This window comes from Hetaerina americana, unplaced genomic scaffold, assembly GCF_022747635.1.
Source record: "Hetaerina americana unplaced genomic scaffold, ioHetAmer1.1.p SCAF_81, whole genome shotgun sequence".
In the NCBI taxonomy this organism is placed as follows: domain Eukaryota; kingdom Metazoa; phylum Arthropoda; class Insecta; order Odonata; family Calopterygidae; genus Hetaerina; species Hetaerina americana.
This window is the reverse complement of record NW_027287439.1, coordinates 1,067,367-1,089,778: the sequence shown is the minus strand read 5'-3', so window position 1 is coordinate 1,089,778 and position 22,412 is coordinate 1,067,367. Positions and strand designations below refer to the sequence as shown.

At 38.7% G+C, this 22,412-nt stretch overlaps 1 protein-coding gene across 1 annotated transcript in view; it reads left to right on the top strand.

Moving 5' to 3' along the window:
• Positions 1-254: 254 nt before the first annotated feature.
• Positions 255-22,412, top strand: part of LOC139698294 (1-acyl-sn-glycerol-3-phosphate acyltransferase epsilon-like) — a 63,846-nt gene continuing 41,688 nt past the window's right edge. Inside the window, exon 1 of the mRNA XM_071597177.1 lies at positions 255-362. The gene's annotated coding sequence lies outside the window, so the exon portion shown is untranslated. The remainder of the gene's footprint in view (positions 363-22,412) is intronic.

The window sequence follows — 22,412 nt, the reverse complement described above, 5'->3', positions numbered from 1 at the left end:
ATGTCCTATGTCCACTTTGTAATGGGGCATATACGAGTACTTATGTGAGATAAGCCTTCGATACACTTTTGAAAGAAACTAATATAAAAATAACGTGAAGGTGTAATATTTTTCTAAGCTTCAACTTACATTTCCTTTTAGGCACATTCGTTCTTCCCGCTTCGGTGAAAATGAGGTTGTCAGTGCGCAGGCGCCGTGGCAGGATTTTGTCCAGCCACTCGATCGTCCGCGGCAGTTGGAGGCGTGCTGCTGAACTGAGAAGTAGTCGGTCTCGCTGGGGGAAGGACGACTCCCACACTTTGCCTGCGAATTAGCCGCCGGAGCGGTGAGCAAGAAGACGCTGGATCATTTCATCTTCATAGGTCAGAAAAATTTCTCCAGTCGCAACTAATCTAACAGGTTATCTAAAATATTGTGACGTAAAGGATAGCGTGACAAATTTTTGCGTGCCTCCAAATGTACGTGTTGCATGCTCTAAATTAAGTGAATAGCTCTTTTTTTTCTCTTTCCCTCAAACGGCACGTCAGAAATAACGCTTGTGATAGTGAATATCATTTGATACCATCAAAAGGCTGTCGCAGATTCTTTTGTGTTACCATCGCAAAGAAATTTATTCTTTCTTTTTTTCCAAAACAAGCTTGAATAAAAGTAAGATTTTTTCGAGTGAAACACAGTGCCGCTATTTTTAAAGTGAAAAAACTCGCTTGGTTTCAAAATCTTGTGTTTAGCGACGATTTGAAGCCGGTATTTTCAAATCGGTTGAATAAATGTTTATTTATATCTAAAATAGGGTGTTAATCAGTTTAATGGTGATTGATTAGTGGTGAATTGTTTCTATACGAGATGTATTGTAATTTTTATGTTTTTTTCTTTGGGTGGTGTATGTTCAAATGGATTCTAGCCTTGTAAAATTGAAATCTTATAAATTCGTATAAATCTTATATTAAAGCGAGTTTAGAATCGACTAGGGAGATTTAAGAGTCCAAGGACAAGGGCTATTATTAGCAACCTGTTAATTTAGTTTATCCCGCTGATAATATCTGTATTGATGTCGATTTTATCATGAGTCACTGATGAGTTAATTGACATAAATGAGAAAGATAACGTCGTCCACAAAAAAAACTCCCGGTTAAGTCCTTAAGAGCGTTTGACCTAATTATTTTTCGCAGTGAGACTCAACAATTTTGACCCTATCATACCGAATTGACGCGAATGACGAATCCACGCCAATATTCGTACATGTTGAACGTATGTGTATACAGCTCAAAATGACAGCAGTTGGATCTCGTCGACAGTATTTTAGAAAGATTGGACTGAATATGCCGCAACACTTGCCATCGATATTTCAACTTTTATCCGCAATTTTAACCCCTTATATGTTGTAATCGTCACATATAAACGTAGTAGTATTGTACGACCTAATAACCAATTAAAAGAAGCAACAAGGATATTTGAGTCTTCATGTTTAGGAATAACATATATCTCGTCAGAATTGGCAATATTTTGTGAATTTCAATATGGTAGGACTAATAATTAGTAGTTTAGTGTTGTAAAGGTAGTAATTGGGATTTCATTCACAAACTTACTATTCTTTCATATTCTTCTAGTAGCCAATTTAGACATTGTACGTTTCTTCAAACTAAGTATTTATTTTTTTTAACTCCCTGGAAATATTTTGTTCTACATGCAATATTACACTTACAACTATTACATTCACAACAATATATACATTTACAACTAATACAAAATTAAAATCAATTTTACTGTCAATTGTCAAAAAGTAGCAACCTGAATTTCAGAGGCGCGCGGATTTTTAACCTGGCCAACAGAAAGATGAAGGGGAAAAGATACTTGCGTACCTGTATAGTATGCTTAGAAACTATTTAATGTCAATTTTCCCGTCAATAAGTCAAACGATTTCCTTCTTCCTTTCGAATGCATGTAACGTGTTGGATTTTTTGACATTCAGCCGAAAGAAAATTGTGCACTCACGGAGCGCTTTCTTTTCAGTGCATTTGTATGCGATTCACGGGAAGAGCACTCACTCTCTGCTATCGGTCACGGACTGGGTGTGTGGCATTGCGGTCTTTTCCTTTCGCCTGTTTGAGCACGATTCTTACGAGCACGAAAATCACTTCGTTCGATAGACGTACTCGATTGAGTGACAATTTGTTTTCAACCACGTTTATTCCAATCTGCAAAACGAGGAGGAGTTACATACTTACACTATCGGTCATCCTGTTCAATTTTGATTGTATCTTTCCCCCACGTGTTAAAATATTTACGGAAATCGTCATCATTGGAGATGATTTTATTTCGGTGTTGGTCGATTTGCGGAAATGTGAAATAGTATGCTACTTGAGAAGACCGACTTCATAATTTTTAATTGTATGCATGGGACACTATTGATTGATTGATGAACATGTCGGTAACATTTAGGAACAGTAACTGTAACTTTAAGATAGATAATGGAACCAATGAATATCACACATTTTATTGCCAACGAAGGAAAATGAAAATGGACTCGAACGCGGCATCAACAAATTATAAAATATTATATGTCGCATAATATTTATTATTCCGTGCTTAAAATTTAAATAGTTTTTTTGAAATATTTACTGCTGACCAATAATGTAAAGAATAGACAGAGGATAAATAACTCCTTAATTTCACGTGTTTTCCTTCCCAGCTTTCAATCAGTGTAGGTAGGGTCAGTAATAATTTCGTTTGTATCTATAAACGATGTAACAATATTTTTGTGTTTTTGATCGCTAATGCTATCTTAGTGTGCATTATATATATTATATTTATATATATATACATATGTATGCACAAATATATATATATATATATATATATATATATATATATATATGTGTGTATATATATTTATATATAAAGTTCATTTGGCCAATGTGGATCGTCTCCTTGTTCTGGCTATGCTTGCCACGAAACGCAGTGTTCCTTTCCTTTATGACGTTGTCTGATTGCTTTCCCAACTATCCTTTCCTCTCGTGTTCTAGTCTATTTCTCTTTTGGTGGTTGAAACACCTACCTAACGCCATCTCCTGGCCAAAGAATCGGGGCACTTGGTTGCATAAATCCCCCGCAGATTTCCATGTAATTTACGTTTCCTCGAGAGCCCAAGCGGCTAGAGTAACGTTCCGGCAATTTGAAAGGTCTGTGGTGCAAGTCCCGGGCAAGGAAGTATTTTTGCTCTAGTGATCTGCTCGATTCCGCCTTCGCATTCTCTCATGTGTTTGTCTTTTATACGCATATCCCTTTTCCTTATATCTATATCCATGTATGTGTATACAAATATACAGAACGTCTATTTCATAGCCATAATTCACCTTCATAACTTACATTATAATTGATCTTGCACATCAGTCTTTCACAAATCAATTTACTCCGCATTTTTAATAATTCCACCTGCAATTAGGTCAGGTTAGGTTTAGCGATTTGATAGACACCTTATTTAATTGTGCTAAATATAGGTAACAGACTCGGGGGGGGGGAGAAGTAAGAATACATGACCCGCCCAATCACCCATAACTTTCACCTACTTTCTCCAGCCCATATGACCTCTGAACACTTCTTCTCCCTCGACCAGATATCCTCTCGAATAACCTACCTCGAATTCAGTAATAATATAACCTTTAGAAATGAGTTAAACGCTATATGCTGGGGTTTTTTAACTTTCTATGTGTAATACAGTAGGGGTAGGCACGAGCCGGCAATTTTAAAGGTGATTAAAGGTAATTAAAATTTTTAAAGGTAATTAAAATACAGCGTATGGCTGTAGAGAAAGCGTGTCACTCTAGGGTGAGTGTAATACAGTATACGTTTACTCTGCTTTCTATTAATAGAGAAAACATTTCAAATCGCGACGAAGGTAGATAATAGAAATGCAGGCTGTGACGATCGGCTTCCGCAATTAATTTCGCCCACGTGTGCTCTGGGCGATGTAAAGGTGGAATTTCCTCTTGCTTTTACACCTTATCTCATCAATTCGAAATTAAATCTACATGTAATCGTACTCACGGGTCGAATCGCACCGTTCGAAAGATTTTCAGGATCGTCGTGTTTGAAACTGTGATTGAAGGAAAACATTGACCTCCCCTCTCGTGCCTTCCCTCTTTCACATCCTTCCCCTCTCTCCTGCGCGATAGTCTCCTCGGAACATTGCCGCGTTCTCTCAATATTTCATTTGCGCTCTCGAGTTCGTCGACCCTTTGAACCACGTTTACATATGTGACAGACTGACTGTTGGTCTGATAAACCTGGTTGCTGGAAAAGAATTTCGTAGAAATAATGACTAAAGTCACGAGTTTAACTAAGTTGTTCTTAATGAAATCGTGACATTACTTTGCACTATAATGAGTACACAAACAATGATCTTGGTACTGCTTTGTTTTGAACATCTTAATTAATTTTCTACCGAGTTGTCAATTTAAATGTATTGATTTTATTTTAATTTCGGAAGATACAACGCCACTGGAATTTAGGTTTAAATACCTATTTTTCGCTTAAGGGCAAAGAGCAGCATCTACAGCAGCAATTTTTTCTCTGCTCCTTTTTATTTATGTTAATTCATTTCGTTTATTATCGAGCGTTTAATTCTTTCCGAAGAAAAACTATTCACGTGAATGGGTTTTGCGCAATTTTCCGCTTGTTAAGCGAAGCTCATCAGCGTAGAACCTCAATTTGTATTTTTTTTTGGGGTACTCTTTGGAAAACCGTGACCCGTCCATTATATACGATAATAATGCATGACGCTACCAATTATTTCGCTAATTTTGGCATTGCCAAACGAGAAAAGTAAAAGGAGTCATGAAATGTAATCGCTTGAACCAAATGCACAGTTTGGCTCTCTATCATTTTGACGTTGAGATAAATGATAAGGAAGTATCGCAATAAAAATAGGTTATAATCGATGAATAATGAATGCGCGCAATGTTTTTCCGTTAGCAATATCGATTTCCACAGATGAAATTCGTTGTAGGTGGTAATAAATTTCCCTTTATCACTCAATTCCGGTATCGGCTCCGAAATCAATTCGTTTCTCATTATTGTTCATTTAAGCGCTCCATGAATTATTTTTAGACTAACATACTATTGTCATACACACGTTCGTTGATAAGAATTTTCGAAATGCTCCCAGAGTACTTTTTGTAATTCATTGACTAAAAGTATTTAAATTAAACGCAACATATCAGGCACCTTGCTTGAAAGTCAATAAAAGTGACTAATGCATTGTATTTACTATTATCACCAGGATTCCTATTGTTATACGAAATTGTATTTTAACTGAAATTGAGTACTCATGATAAACTGTCACCTTTTATAGCTTCAGCAGCTGTTGGGAAAAATCATTTGAAGTCTGGGGTACTAAAAGGGCTTTTGAATATATGTCACAACTTTCCATCATGGCATACCTACATGCTCGTACATTTCTACTAGGAGTAGTTGATATTTATTCTATAGGTAATATTTCTTGACTGGAACAATGTGTATCCGTTAATTTCTTGGAAACCCGCTCGTGGTAGGTTTAATTAGATTAATTAAAAAATGGTGATCATTTAGTTGTAAACTTTTCTTGTTCCAGAAGGAAATGGATATCTTTTCAGAGTAGCTAGTTAATGAAGGGTAATCAAACCTACTACTGTGCGTAAAGTCAATCAGTAATCAAGCCGAAAAAGGATTGATTAAAATCAGTTGTGCTTTCTGTAGACTTTGCGATTAGCATGGAATGTTCGCTTTTTGCCTTTGATATATTAGAGAAGACCAAGCACAATACGTTCGTAACCTTCTGCCGCAAGTGAGCCAACGTACAAGAGCGCAGCCTTTCACACCGAGATCTTAAATCCCCGACCAAATTGGAAACCCGTAAATAAATACCAGTGGTGTCCTTGTATTTCCAACGAAAATATTTGAATTTATTTCCACCTACGTTTTCCTGGAATATGCCGTATTAACTGAGCATTGACATTGTAGACGCTTTGAGTACTATTATTGATATGTGCCCTAGCAAATAGCCGAGGGCTAGTGCCTTATCCCAAAGGTCAAAGGCTTGTATCTCACCTCTATTTGTTAACACGTTAAGGATTATAATTCCTTATATGACTTAATAATCTAAATAATGGTGAAATGTGAATTTTATATTTCTACCCCGTTTAAGTACAATTGACAGCAAACAAATCTCAATTTATTGAAGAATTAGCAGGCTTTGAGATCGCTATGATTATTGGTTGGGAATCGGAAATACATAAATCTAGGCAAATGAACTCATAAGTAGGGGAACAGCATCATCTATGCAGGAGTAGTTGAATCTAAAAAATGAAACTTTAAGTGTATAAATTTCTTCCTTTTAAAGTGCTTTAACACGAAAAATAAATTTCAAAATTTTCCATTTTTTACGCTAAGAGCTCAGTGTGTTTACTAAATAATTTTTTTTAAATTCTAGCTGATTGCTGAATAGACAATCTTGCTAGTGCATGATGATCAGTCATCCTAGCGCTTGTTAGATATACTTGAGATCTCTCCTAGTTCATTCGGATATTAGGTTAAATACGAAAAAAATGAAGTGATTATTTTTAAGCGATTGAGAGTAATATGGAATCGTTTGTAAATCGAGCCTCCATTTCATCTTTATTGAATTGAATTCACGCCTGGCCTAATTACTCAAGGCTTTTCTGCTCGCTATCGTCTTTTCAGGTTTAGAAGTCATTAATGAAGTTTTACTGAAACTTAGAGGAACTTTCACCTGGAATCATATAGTATTTCCTTTCACTTACCCATGTATTCGAAAACGTAACTTAAATGACGAAGGCTCCCATACATCAGCGGTAACTAACCTGGAGCCCGCGAATGGCTTTAATCAGATCTGAGTTTTCAGTCAGTGCCGCTCTGAATGTCAGGTAAAATAGTGTTCGAAATCTTTGAAGATTTAAGGTTTTGGATGATGACATAGTGGCTATAAGATTCTGCTCCCACTTTACCTGCAAAAATATTCGAGCCCTGTCCTAACAGAGTGAATACTTTTAAGAAAAGATGTAAGGAATATATGTCATAATTTGATTGATGTGTGGTGTTATGTATTATATGTAATAGCTTAATTTTTTTCAATTTATCTTTTTTTTATTGCTGATTGATGGATGTAAATGAGATGGGGATTCTCTTGCTTTGTTAAAGAGATTTGTGTTTGGAAGTTTCCTTAGTGCACTTTTGTTTTACTGAATATTTTATCTATTATCTTTTGTATTTATTTGGGACTTGTGTGCCACCTGGCACTGTCTATCAGCACATGTGTATTTTTAATAATAATAATAATAAATAGTAAGTGAATATCAGCCATGGTAGGGGTTAACATCAAAGCTCCAAGTCCATTTACTAGTCCTCGAAAAAGATTTAAATTTAGTGTAGGAAAACTTTTAAATACTTCTTAATGAAGTCAAGTAACAGGTGCCATTTATTGCCATGAGTAGACTCCATATGTGCAAATTACAAGTATTTGCAAACTGACTCATAGCTTTGAGAAACCCTAGGTGATATATCTTCTTCTATCAAGTCGCCCTCAGGGTTGGAACTTCATTGGTTTAATTTTGCAAAACCAATTACGTACAAGGCATGTTGTCCGCAAACTTTCAGTACTTTAAGAGTCCTATCCTAGTCAAAAAAGGTTTCGAACTTCTAATTTAGGACCTCTTAATGTAGCACCGAACGCCCCTGCATGTCGTAGAATCTACACTAGAGACTCAACTTCGGAGCGGGCGTGGGACGAAGTGGATTTAACAGCTGTTTTTCCACAGTCGTTGCACTTTGCACTTGCTGCGGGCATTATATCGTATATTGGTCGAGGTCACGCTCGTTCACTCTTGAAATGCGGAAGGGGAGGCAGAAAGAAGAGATTGAGGCGGAATGCCGGCGACTCGAGGGATCGCGCGTTCGAAAAGCGCCCCGACGAACACCAAGGTCGCGACCCCATTTTTGCAATGCAGCGTTGCAACCACGCCACTGTAGCCAATTGCCGCGGAAGCGACGGCCGGGGCGGGAAGGCGGAAGCGGCAGTGTGAGCTATGTTGCGCCTCCGTCAACGACACCTGAGGGAATCTCCGGGCGTCCGATTTATCGTCGGATCCCGCGGGAGAGGTGCACTAGGGCAAACGGAGAAGGGGATTGTGAGATGGAACCCCGAGGTGCAGACCCTTTTTTTCAATTAGTGGCTATTTTTCATTGCGATGACAATTACCGTGAAAAAATGGTTCAAAAACGTGAGTTCTCAGTGCTCAAAATTGTTCACGCCCATGACCACATATCAGCAGTAGTTTTTGTCTGCTGCCAAGCGTCTAAGACTTGCCCTCGATCCCAATGGCGACCACTAAGACATGCATTTGTAAAAGTAAAAGGATTGGAAGTAGCTTCAGATTTTTTGGTTGTTAATCTTCAGGTTCTTAAAGTTAATCTTAACTTTTAAATATATAATTGCAGTTGTAAGTTCTCACGATACTATGCATTAAATATCCGTTTGAGACTGTCCAAAACCTACCTTGAAATTGGTAGAATACGTATGGTTTGCCGGTAGAATTGGTATGGTTTGCCAGCCGTAAACTCTAGGTAGAATAACTAGAGTTTACGGCAGCACGCGTTACTCGGAAAGGACACCGCTGTCGACCCGCTTTCTTGGAAAGGCAATCATATACTGCAACATAGTGTGTCTCAAAGCTTTCGAAACGACCCTCGTATAACAATTATATACTCGTAGTATAAGGGCATCGAGAGGGTGCGGTGGCTATCGCACTTTCAGTAGTATCTCGATCCCTGCTTGAGGTGCTTTGTGTAGGGCACTTTGAGTGAGTACGCCGTCCGTCGGATGGGACGTTAAGCTGTGGACCCCTCGGCGCCTTTCGTAAAATGTAGGCTAATGCCGACGCCGGGTTTCTCTCCACCCTTCATCCTTTCCTGTCCATCCCTAATGGCGTATATGACCTTAGCTGTCGATCGCCTCCCCTAAATACTACTACTACTCGTAGTATACAAATATTGAATAATAACATCTCAGGGGGAAAAGCAGACTTATTTGGCGATGGATTTGCAAATATTATTTAGATTTTTCAAAAATTAATTCATAAAATACACTTAAGTAAAGCGAAATACATGAAATAATATAAAATTAGCCTGTTTACGGGTTGGAAATTCCTTCGTGAGCAACAGAGGTTCGCGTTTGACAGAGGGAAATCAGAAAGGACGTCAAGTGGCTTTACGGTATCTACCTATAAAAATATTAAGTGTAGTAGTTATTTCTAATAGGTAGCTATGGGCGTGAGAGCGATAGTTATGCAAGAATGAGATTGGGAGTTGAACTCACCACCGGGTGAGAAGGATTAGAGCTATTCATGTTCGACTTTTTTTTAAACACCAGATAGGCAGGCATTTTGGCCAGGTGTGTGAATAAATGAGCTTTAAGAAAAATCGTCTAATCTAATATATCCTGACAACTCAATTCAATTTTGGTAGCCGTCCAACGAGTTGATTTCCTGATTTGAAGAGGTAGATAAACTTATTCTTGTTTTCCCTTGCTCTTCCCACTACCGATAATTTCTTATCTCCCGGGACAAACCACCTCTCCTACTAATTTTCCCGGGTTTTTCCGGGTTCTGAGCTGCGATGCGTTAAGTACGGAATTTTCACGAAAAACGAAATTGCAAATTCTAAAAAATGTGTGGTTTCAAATACAGAAAGCTAGAAGAACACTGCCCAATTAACTGGAATATGTTTGGCCCATATGTCTACGAGCACTTAAATTTTCGTTTAAAAATTTATTCGAATAGTCCTGATATTAATGGTGGTGCTTACTGGAGCATTCCAACTGTCACCAGTTATTTATTTTTGTCTATACTCCCCGCGGAAAGCAACTTTCAAAGCACTGAGATTGTCATTCATATGATAATCGTCACCACAAACTGTTGGAACCTCATTCACACGAGCCCAAACAATGGGACGGGTGTATGAGGTGCTGCGGTGTACCCGCGACCTCTGCAATGTCCTAGTGACCTTAAGAGGTCAGTGATGAAGGAAGCGAGAAAGCATAGATTTGACAAGACGTAAGGACATAAAGACACAACCGAAGAAGAGATTCTGAATAAATTAATAATTTTCCAACGATGTTATTGTATAGCTTTAAATAAACTTCTTTAATGTCCTTTTAGCTGCTCAGATGAATAAAAAACAAAATCAGTCGCACATTAGCTGGAGAGAAATGTTTCTTCCCTGAAAGAATTACTTTGGCTGGATGGTGTACATGTATTGATAATGATAATTGGACTTTGACGGTATAAAATTTCAGCTGGAAACTTATGAAACACGTGTTCCTCCTGACAATGGATATTAAATTTGAGTATCACAGTTACTCTTTATACCTCTTGTTAATTTCATTAAAATTTATTGGAACTATATTTTCTGCGTCTTGAGTAAAAATAAAAGTTTTGTCTTTAAATTTTATGACTTTAAGTATTCCATTTTATTTAGTCCAATGCCGGGTTAGTTTCCGTCTACCCTTGCTTAGCTAAGGGAGAAGAGCTCACGTCGGAGTGTTCGGACAAAATATCCAATAATCGGATTTTCAAATGAGCCTCGTCGCAATACTGGCAGAGCACAAATGCATTTCAAGTTACCAATGGGAAATTATAACTAACGCTCCACAATTTTAATTTTGTACACTAGACCAGCGTCCACTAACCTTATGCGTGGCAGTGAATCCGACGGAACTAATTGAAGAAAAAATACGAGTTCGTAAACCTTAGTTGGTAAAGCATTGTGCATTTCTCAGCGTCGCGCCAGAGTATAAATCACCAGATCCTAGGTCAGAAATTAAGTGGGAGGAAAGGTCAGACGAGGATTATTCCTGTATTGCGTAATTTTAGTGCTGGTCGCCTACGATTGCAACCTTAGCATCGCATAACTTTGAGCAGAAATGTTTCTGGTCTCCGTGCTGGATTTAAAGTAAGCAAGCTCGGTTGGTGTCGTTTTTAATTAAAGCCAGCATAAAACAAATACTCATACTCATGAATAACTTCGTGATCTTATTCGTCGTGTATTTTCTTTAGTGGACAATTTGACGAGTCTAAAATCGATCCTTCCGCATAAGTAACTACTGACTTACTGGCTGAAAAGAACCTAGTTAACCTCTTCTTAAATTGATGAAATTCATCCGACTTTCCCCTGTTAGTGAAGTTTATATATTCCAAAAAGTTGAGGCTGAACTGAGACACAGCGGATGAGCTGTAGTTCCTGGTCAATTTTGATTCAAATCTTTCGGTATAGAATGAAACGCTTCCATGATTACTTTCAAACTATTGGATCAAATTCCGTTTTTTTCGTTCGAGTTTACGGAGTAATCGCCGAACCCAGTGCACTAATTTGTCATGTTCGTCCAACGGTCTGCGGTCGAAAGTTCTGGATTCAAACGACCAACCATGTGCATGGCCGAATACTCACCAGCTGGTTTCTCACGATAAAGTCGAAATCTGTATTCCTTACGGAGTCATTGTGGAGACGACCTTCATACCACGCTGCATGCAAAGGACAGCCAGTTTTCAATTAACTTCTTGCGTTGCATTAGTTATTCGGGAAGGTGGCACACAGCTGAGGTCACTTGCACCATTAGAATTGCATGGATAACTGGATACGAGTACACGGATGCTAGGTGGATACATGGTTACTAGATGGGATATCTAGACAAAAAGGAAGATTGATGAAAACACGTCGACGCCTTAGGCTATGGGAAAGGCGCCCTTAGACCTGCGGATTCCCATCCAATGGACGACGTACAAATGGAGTATACTTCTCTCGCCACCCAAGTGGGAATCAGAATGGTACTAAAAAAAATCCTCGGCCGATGATATCTGAACTCGAGTCTTTTGGGAAACCACTAGGCACTAACGTTAATGTAATGTTTGTTACCTTACTAACGCACCAACCCTATCCGCCCAAGTCTTTGCATGCTAATCCTTGAAATAGTATAAAATGAGTTCCCAATGTTTGCTGTAACTTGTTGATTTTAACGTCAGGAAAGAGTGAAAAAATATACATCGACTCACCTCCGGACTGTCCAGTGGCATTATAGAGGGTAAGCAAGAACTCCACCGGATCCACAACAATTTCCAGGTTATTCTTTGATGTGGCCAGCCGAGACATAATGGTTTCCAACGGTGCTCTTGTCCTAAGTTCAATTAATTTATGGCACAAGTTCAAGTCATGAATAGCCTAAAGTATTCTGTTATGATAAATGGGTGTTACACAATAAGGGACCTGGGACGGTGACTTTGAACTAAGGTTTTTCAACTAAATGAAAGTGTAGATCAATGGTAGCGTAAAAAAATCCATCCATCTTTCTCCATAATAACATAAGAAAGCTCCAAATCCAGGCGGGAATTAAGGGCCTAATGTAACTGTCGCGAACAAGTTTGGAAACAACGTGCGTGACTTCCGCTTCTTTAGGAAACTTAGAGTCACGCTCGCCAACTTTTCTTCCAGTTTTTGTGGAAGATACATTTGAAGAGTTTAATGTGGCATTAGTTAAAGAAAATAAATGGCTTGCGTAAGCCATAGATGTGCGAAGCATGACTTTGTACAAAAATACAATGCTGTGTTCAAAGCCACAGTTTTGAAAAAATTAAGTCACATAAATTACCTATGCCTAAAAACCACGTACGCATGAATATCATGAAAGTTTCTCTGTCTTTGGAAGCGTATCATACAATTAAGTTAAGTGCACAGACAGACTGTCCCAGAATGACGTTGAAATAACTTAGCAACGGTAGTTGCAAGATTATCCCTGTGGTAAATTTGTGTGTGGTTATTTTGGGGTACTCTTTACATGAAAGTAAATGCAATAGGTGATAACGTATACCCTGTATCCCTTTTTGGATGTTAATGTTGTGAAAATTACTCCTCGTTCCAGAACTATGGAATATACTCACGATGCTCTTGGCCGTTTCATGCTTAGGGCGAGGTGTTTGGACGAGGCCGAGGTGACATTTACAGCGTTCTTGACGAGAACTTTCTTCTCGTTTCTTGACGCGATGGTTTTTTGGGAACCTTCTCTTAAAGTCTCTTCATCCTATTTTTTGAGAAGTTTATGTATTAGATAGTGTTTTTGACGTTTTAAATACGTAATGTGGGCATCATTCTGTCACCAAAATAGGTAAATCAGGAGTGGCCAGGGGCATTTCTTACGCTTTGTTTTTTGTTTGCCATGACTTAGTTTTTTTGTGTGGAGGGTTGGTGAGAGGGATATGAAGAATTATTATATTCCTTCGATTTTTTCGTAAAATTATATCAATCCGAGAACAGGTGTTGGGCCTGATAACCCGCATTTCTTCAGAGCGATAAGATAAAGGAGCTCGTATTTTTTTGATAATGATAAGATGAATTAATTATTTATTTGGAGAAAGTTATATAATATGGTTTTCATTATTTCGATAAGGAAATCAGATAGCATATACGTGATACATTTTTTCTTTTTCCCTTCTTTTTTCCGATGAGCTTCATAAAGTCATTGTACGCAACGAAAACCAAAGTATACAATATTTAACAATTGTGGATTGGCAAAGACAATTTTACGAATAAATGTTTTGCAGTTACATTTCTACATTCAAAAAACGTATTTTTTGGAACTATCGCTTTGCATTTAAATTTCATACTGTATTCTGCTCAATTCTACTTCATTCTGTCATTATCTTAATCCCATCTTTACATAGCACACAGTGCAATGATTCATTTTGATATAAATGATATCATTAAAATGTTTATCTTTTTAACAGCAAATAAAGCGAGATCTATTCGACTGAAGTTAACGCACAGCATTGTTGAGGAAAACCATATTGCCCCTTGCATTTTTCAACGAGCCATTTCTTTATAGGTGAATGTCTGACTTCTAGAGAAAGGTAAAATTCAGAGATGATCAACTATCTTTAGGCTTCTAAGAAAAATTTAATTTGGGAAGAATATCATATTTTTCCAGGAATTCCACCAGCTGATTTTTAAAGCTACTAGTCAGTTTCGCCGTCGTTTTTCATGATTATGAAAATTATTAGAACTCTCCCAGGTTATTTCAGAAACTTCATGAATTTATGTAGATTAGGGCGGTCCATAGGGCGGTCATAATTGTTGTTTTAACTGATGCCAGGTTTTTCAAAAACTTCATCATAAACATGCAAAAGTCTTCATAAGCACGTGTTTTAAATTTCGACAAGAGTATGCAAAATTAATGTTCTACTTTTAGCGCATAACTTAATGGCTACTTTTTCTGCAAAATTTAACTGCATTTTAGGACCTTGTAAAGGTCGGTCTAGCTTGATTAAAAAAGTTTAAACGGCAACTCGACCTGCGACTCTATGGTCGCACTTGTATCTTTAATAATGGATTTAAATATGTTATTTCGCCTTTTAAAGGTCGATTTCTAGGTTTTCAAATTATAACACGACACTTTCTAAAAAAAACGAGTGAAAACACGCTGCTTATTTGAATGTTTTGAGTTTCAGGGTTTCCCCACCTCGTCTTTGAGGGCTTTCGTCATCCCTTCCTCAACTTTTGTCTCCTCCCCGTCTGCCTCCTCTCGTTCGGCCTCCGCGTCTTCCTCCTCCCCGTCCACCTCCAGCGACTCCTGCGTGCCCTCTCCCTCCGCCTCCTCCCAGGCGTCCTCCAATCCACTCCCAGGGTGGTCATCTCCCCCTTCCTCCCGCGGCTCCTCTGCTTCGCAACCGGAGGGCAGCATCATGAAGGGGCAGTGGTCGTCGCAGTTCCCGCACCAATCGCACCTTGGAACGAGGGGAGAGATGGGGTGGCCGTACGTGACGAAGAAGAGGTTGAGCGGTTATCGTTTAGATATCATTACTATGCGGGATTAGCCGAACGACAGAGAGGACGCGGGCATCCCCTCCCCTTCGCCTGGTGCTCGCGACACGGCAACAGCCTGCCCGGCAGTGCACGCCGGCGACGTTGCGGAAATCGCTTCCACGTCCCTTCACTTGCTACGGCATTGATTCTTAGAATTTAGAAGCATCAAATTAGAGGGGATACCACATGGCCTCTTTTATAGGCCATCTACTGGCTTGGTTGGTTCGTTAAGGCTGTTAAGTGCTGTGAACGAGCTATCTGTGACTCTTTCGCATGAAGGTCTTCGAAATGCATATCCATGAACCGCCTAGTCCGTAGGAACAACAGTAAGAGTAGTCAACAGTAGTCTTTTCAACATCTGAATTGCGAGTAAACATAAAACTTAGGGGAAAGAAACGTGAACACGCGGGGGATGTTCCAATGCTTCTTTGAGAGGTTAAGAGTTTTGGAAAGTTTCATTTTCAGATAACTTGATTCGATATGCTGAGTAATCATATTGAAATGTAGCAGTTTCATAATTTCCTTTTTGTTGTATTTTGCTCGTAGGTTTAGTTAAATTAATGCGCATGGACCAGCCTTATCATGTATCATCATATTACCGCATGAACTTATCAGGGACTGCCGTGAATGAAATGGTGAAATGATTCAAGGATTGGTCTGTGATCTCTCTAGTAGAAGAGAAAACACAAGTCCACAGGGTCCGAATCGGTCGGGATGAAATACTGGTTCGAAATGAAACTCTCGGTGGATCCCTTAAAATCGCCACTTCCCATGCTTTTCTGTACTTGGCTCACCTAATTGGAATATTCAGGCGTCATTTGCCAAGTGAATTGTGAAATTAGATTTGTTTAATTGTAGATCGAAACTTAAATAATTCCTTTAGTAGCTGCAGCTGTGTTAAGGAGACGTAAAGCATCAGCTTTTTGAGTAAAATAAGGTTAAATTTCATATTATGTGGATTCCAGGGTTACGGTAAGGGATAGAGATGAGAACCACTTGAATTAATCTTGTACTGTAAATAATATGCGCGTGATCAAAGATAGGGTAGTTAAAGTATTCGAATTAATATTCCACCTTTTTAATTTCGTTAGTATTTTGTTGTACGAAATAAAATGGAATTTTTCACCTCCTCGTTTATTAGCCTGTTTCCCTTCTGTTGCCAGTAGCTTTAAGTTTCTTTAAGTTGATATCTGTTTTCCAGCCACCCTGCCTCTAGATAATTTTGCCCTGGTTACCATAGCAGTTCTACGGATCAGATAATATTTTACATATGGCACAAATCTTGCAGAAAATATTGTCAATAGTCCGTGCATACTTTACTGTAATAAGTATAGTGTCATAAGTTCAAATAATGCGTCAGTTTTCATCATAGTATCTCTGTCCCACATTATTACTTTGACATTGCAACTTCTTTAAAGGGTCACTGCATACACGCCGGAGAGCCGCTTAGGAGCGAGACGAGGGTGAAATTTAAATATTTCTAGGCTCACGTTTAAATGTGTATTTGTAACTACGTACATTTCTTTAATACAGTATTTTTCATGCATAATCGGAGAAGAAATAATATTCCGGGAGTAGATCACCCTGGGAAAATAGTCATGGCACATATGAGGTTCATAGACGTGATTATTTGCGATACATCATTATCATCTATGCACTCTCACCCCGCAACGTTCTCTTCCCTCAGACATGACACAGAAACAGCCTTGGCGACACGGGAGGGCCTGGAGCGAGCTCTTTCCAATTTCAGTCGAAGTCCGATTTGTAGTAATTCACAGCTTCCTGGACCACTCGACGGCACCGACGAGTTTCATTCAAGCAGTGGAATTGCCTGACGTAACTCATCACGCGTGCAAAAATTCAGTGCGCATGACTGCCCTCGGCACTCTTGGTGTGTGCTAAGAGGAAAATGTAGCACACGCCTCATTTCGTTGCTCGATAAAATACACATACGTCTTCTTGATGTCTCAACTTCTGATTCAATGAACTCGTGGAAAGACGAGAGCAGTTTTTATTCTTGTTTTCACTATCCAAAATGACACATAACTTCTATCTAGAGCGCACGTTGAAGGACACTGGCTTTGATTTCGAAACAAATAGTGTGTGCAAATATATTTATCTTTTATGATATAAAGTAGGTAGCTCGACTAACGCAACGCTCTAAATACGGACTTTTTGATATGCGAACTTTTTTTCATATTCCATCCCAATCTCTCGGTGCGAAATAATTCTCCGGACGCGAACCGTAATGCTTTTATTCATGAATTGTATGACTACTTAATGTGAGCAACAATGCGGTAAAATTGTTTCAAACTGTCAAACGATGTCGTCGAGTGCAAAGCGCGTACGCAAATTTACTTCAAGCGTCACCTACGTAAGGGACGAAAAGAAATAATTGTTGACAGCTGATCAAAAACCAAACTACTCTACCATACATGAGGTAATGATTTTTTGACATTTAACGGAAGATGGTTTTTACACGAAGTTCGTTAAACGAAATATTTTGGAAATCAAAATCTGTAATAACTGTGCCCACGCAAACATATTTTTTTCCCAAAATGTCTAAACCTGTAAAAAGATTAATTGATTTCTCAGGATATGAAATGGAAAATTTGGACCTCGGACAAGAGCGGATTATTTTCGCAAGTCGAGGTACCGCTGTATTATTTTGGCGAGGATTATTACACATTATTACACATAACTAGGGTCACATAACTGGGAAAACAAAAGGATAGTGGGAAAGGTAGATATCGCGGAAGAGTTAATTTAGATATATTAAATTGACGCAGGCGAGAAAAACATCAGCGCAGGAACTAGAGTAGCCAGTTAACGAAGCCCTATGGTAAATTTAGGCGAACTACACTTGGAAGATATGGTATTCCTTCAGAATCTCATTAGGAAATAGGAAAACGTAAAGAGTATTTTTTGGTTAATTCTCATAATTAACGGTGAAAGAGTTTGAGCAGGAAAGTCCCTATGGTCTACTAAAATTCACATAGCTGGGATAAAGTTTGCGTTAGATAAAAGTTATGAGGACCATAAGGTTATGAGTTTTATTTCGTGCGGGGCAAGGGAGCATAGTTATCAATAAAAGTTTGGAAAAAAAAGGCAAAACACTATCGATGAAGTTCAGTTGAGAATTGATTTATACGGGTGACACTGTGGAATGTATCACACTTCGCTAGCATTACACACCGAACATGGTGAGGATGCATTTGTTTGCCTCCTTGGTTTTGACAAGACGCTCGACGCAGCAGAGTGGGCAAAGTTCGTTAGCGTTGCATAATGCTATAGGAAACGAGTGGAATAAACTCTTATTTGAAACCTAAACAAGAATCAGACAACGCAAGTACGGGAAGTGAGTAGAGAAAGCGAACGTGCATATCCATATTGTGAGCAAACTATGGCCGCCCGTTATCGCCCGTGAGTTAGAACTCACGCTGAGGAAATAATAAAAGAATTTATACTGTGCTGGGTGTAGGAATGCTATAAGTGTGGGGCTGATTTAGACACATCTTAAGAATGTGGAGTATATGTAAAACCGATAAGGCAAGGCTTTGCGGTAATTTCCGAGCGGAACAAAAGATAATGCCATGAATCAGAGAAAACAAAAATAAACCGAATATCGAGGAACGGGAAGGTGAAGTAAAACATTCAAGTTGAAGAGTATGAAGTTGAATCGCAGCCGGTCGAAACACTTAAGTGACTCAGCCTGGCCACTCAATCCAGAGAATAGAGGAATAGGGATAAATTCAGATATCGCTATTTTTATCAAATACTCCGAAACGGAAGATATTTTTTAAATTCGGGATTATGACATGTTAATCAAAATAAATGGACGCATTGTTTTAGATAAGAATGGTTTGAGAGGTGAATTTTCTGAATTCTATACCTGAATTCCTAGGATTTCAATAGTGGGGAAATCGGATTAGACTGGAGGTTCAGGCAGGATTAGCTGGTAGTATCACGTATGCTTTTCCTCTTATACACCGAGAAAATGATAGAAGATGCATGGGAATAAGTGGGGGGAGGAATGATTTAGGGGAGCTGTTGAAGTCAGATTTGTATACGATCAAGCTTTTGTTAACCAGTCAGCCAAATAATTGCGGTCATTGCTGACAGTATTACAGAACCAGAGTGATAGGTATGCGATGAGCATCAATCATCAGAAAACGAAGATAATGAGACTACGAATAAGTAAGAAGGTTAAGTTGTCTCGGTGTTTGAGAAAACCTTCGCCGCGACGCAAAAAGGTAAGACAAGTTCGGTCGATTGTCGAGATCATGCCCACTGTTTTATTTGATTCCGTAAGCGTCATTCACCATGAACTTCTACCACAAGGGAAGGGAGAAAATATGAAAAGTCGCTAGAGGAGCTACTTATATCCCAAAGGAATCGTACCAGGAGTGTCCCTTCCTTGGCCGAAACGCTGATTTCAGTGCAGGGTCTCTGGAGGAGGCTACTTCAAAGGAGGACAAGATTTATTAGCTTCTGGGTGATTGGGAAATTTTTGTTTAAGTAGTTCGCGAAATTTTGGGACAAACCTCGAATTGAAACTACATATTTGCAAACTGGAACATTGCAATTCCAAAACCAAATTTGAATTTTTTCATTTGTCTATGTTATTAAAAAATTCCACAAATTAAACAGCTCAAACATTTTACGTCAATTTGCAAATTGACGTAAAATCGGCGTTGAGTAGGTTTCTGAAATTCATTAGTGCTAAATTAGTCCTCTTTTTCTGTGCCATATGACTTCAAATTAATCGTAATTTTAGGCAGATTACGGCTCCTATAAATTCGGTTCTTCTGACATAGTAATCCAACGAAGAAATTTCTCCGCGCTCATGTAATTCAAGCAATTAATCAATCAACGGATAAGGCTGGGAAGGAGATATCCATAAATCGCTTGAAATATGTGAATAAGGCCGAAAGCGTTGCTAGCGCATTAACTGCATTTGCATAAAAGATAAATGGAGAGTAAACAAGTTTGTAGTACCTCTCAACCTTATTAGCTGCTGAAGATAGGTAGTGTTTTCGGGTTATCCTTAGGCGCAAAATCACCCGAAGTACATATGATCGGTAAAGCTTACTTAATTTCTCATCAAATATGATTAAATTAATATTGTAACGTTTCCCAATGCTTTCCATTCTACTTTTATCTCTATTCTTCAAGACCTCTCCAGTGCCCTTGCTGCAAAAATGTGAGAACTCAAAAATCCCCACATTTTGCTTCGTACGTGTCAAAAGTTCAGCCTCAACGAACACATGAGAAAGTCTATTTATAATATTACGTTGCAGCGAAGTGTGCATAGTATGCATTCCAAGAATATGTGTAGTGTATTTTAAGCTGATACTTTATTTGGTGATTTTTGGGTGGAGAAAATATTATTTGTCATATTCCTCCATGAAGCATGACGTAAACATAATAATTAAGGTCGTTTGAGCTTGAATGAAATACAAAAGAGGGCCACATAGTTATGTAGTAGCACATAGCATCACGACTTACCTCGCTTTAGCTTCCTCACCAGTCTCTTCACAATCGGCTATCCCTTTCTCTTCGCCTTCCGCGTCGCAGACGAGTGCCGGCATGAAGGCCGCACAATGGGTGTTGCACTCCCCACACCACTCGCACCATCTGACCCGCAACGTATGTGGTGATGAAGAGCGGGGAGAAATACGGAATCTTAGTCCATGAAGGTTCAATGCGAGTAAGCGGTGGAGCTGGTTGCAGATTTTTCAAATCTGCATCCGCGACCTTAGTGGCGTGTGGGGCTGATTGAGGTTACCGGCGCAAGACCAGGTTGATCCACACGTGCATGGTTCTATTAATCCGGAAGTTCAACTTCGCGCACCGATGCTCAGGGCCTAGATCCTTATCCTAGTCTAGTCTTAACCGCGGTCAAAGTCCCTTCCTGGACCAGCCCCAGGACCGGTCGAAAATGATTTAACAAGTGTGAATAAGAAGAGTGCATTTTTTCCATTTAACACTCAAGACGTGACACCGTGAGCTCAATTCAAAACAATATTTATTCAGTTCAGATTCTTTTATTATCTGTAGCTGTCTTTCAAACATTTTTTTAGTCTTTTTAGGAATTTTTAACGTGAAAGGCTAACTTCTGTGGAGTGACCACTGGATCATTACTCGAGTGCGTACAGAACGCATAAAACGTCTTGATTTGGAACATTTAAATCCCGTAGATTATATATAATGGACTATGTTTATATTTATCGATATTCTGTACGACCTATGATAGTTTCCGGGGCTTAAATTTAATAAGTTTGTATGTAATCGTATATCGTTTTTCAAACTCTTTTTGAATTTATCCTGATATTTCCATGTGAAAAAATTAGGATGTTAACAGTGGAAGTCGGCGAGAGACAAAACGCTTTCATTACTCGTAAAACTTACATTTCCACCTAATTTTTACTTTAAACTGTTCTCTTCTTAAATAGAGAATTAGGGATACTTTACTTTTAAACCTCCGAATAGCTGCTCTAACTTCTCGTGAGCGTTACCGATGCCGTTTACATGTTTATGATGGGCATACAACTTTGTAGGTTATTTTCGTTTGGTTCATTTAGAAAGTTTTTGTTTTCGACACACTTAAGGTTTGCTCTTCGAATTAAGTGATTATCTGGTCGGTTATCCATTTCATCATTTTTCTGCGTAATTGAAAATAGGATCTCATTCTAATAAAGTTCTTTTTAATTGGAATAGCTCAAATCGTAGAGGTTATTTAATCGGTGGGTTTTTGAACCCAGAGACAGTACTGCATCAAAATTGAGATCATGTATGAAGCAAATGGTTCTATAGAAAGAGTGCATTTGCAATTTGAAGACAGGTTGCGTGTTGGTAACGGTTTCCATATCACAATCTAAAAGGGCGAGCGAGGGCGTCATTGCGTGAAAACCTTTATATTTAACGCTGTGGCATCTTAGCCTGGAGATCTTGATTCTCGAGAGATCCGATTGGAGTAAAGCTCTTTGGTCATGAAAATAGGTGAAAGTACCGCTAGAAAGAAAAGAAACTTGCTAGATCATGTTAAATATATAACGTTAACGGTTCCGTCGGGGAAGTAACGACATACGGCGCTGAAGTGGAATGCTGAACAAACAATAGGCGGATAGAACTCTTCCACGTGCATGGGTAAGGTCTAAGAATGTCTTATTTGTTTGAAATTTTGATTGAAAGAGTCTTATGGAAGACCGATGAGGAAACCTTCCAAATATAACTAATTATGCTTGTAGAGAAGCACAGTCGATGGTTCAATGGTGAGATGCCGAGCTAAAAGAAAGGTTCTGGAAGATTTAAATGCAAAAATTAGCTATTAAATGAATAAGTTTGTAGAGAAATGAGCAAAAAGAAAATTCTACTCCGAAAATCTCATAAAACCTGAATTAAAGGTGACTGAGGTAAATTGCATTCATGCTGTACTTCGTTGTGGCATCGTTTATGATATATGAGCTAAATTAAAAAGGACGATGACCAAGCAACCAAGTCATACACAAATC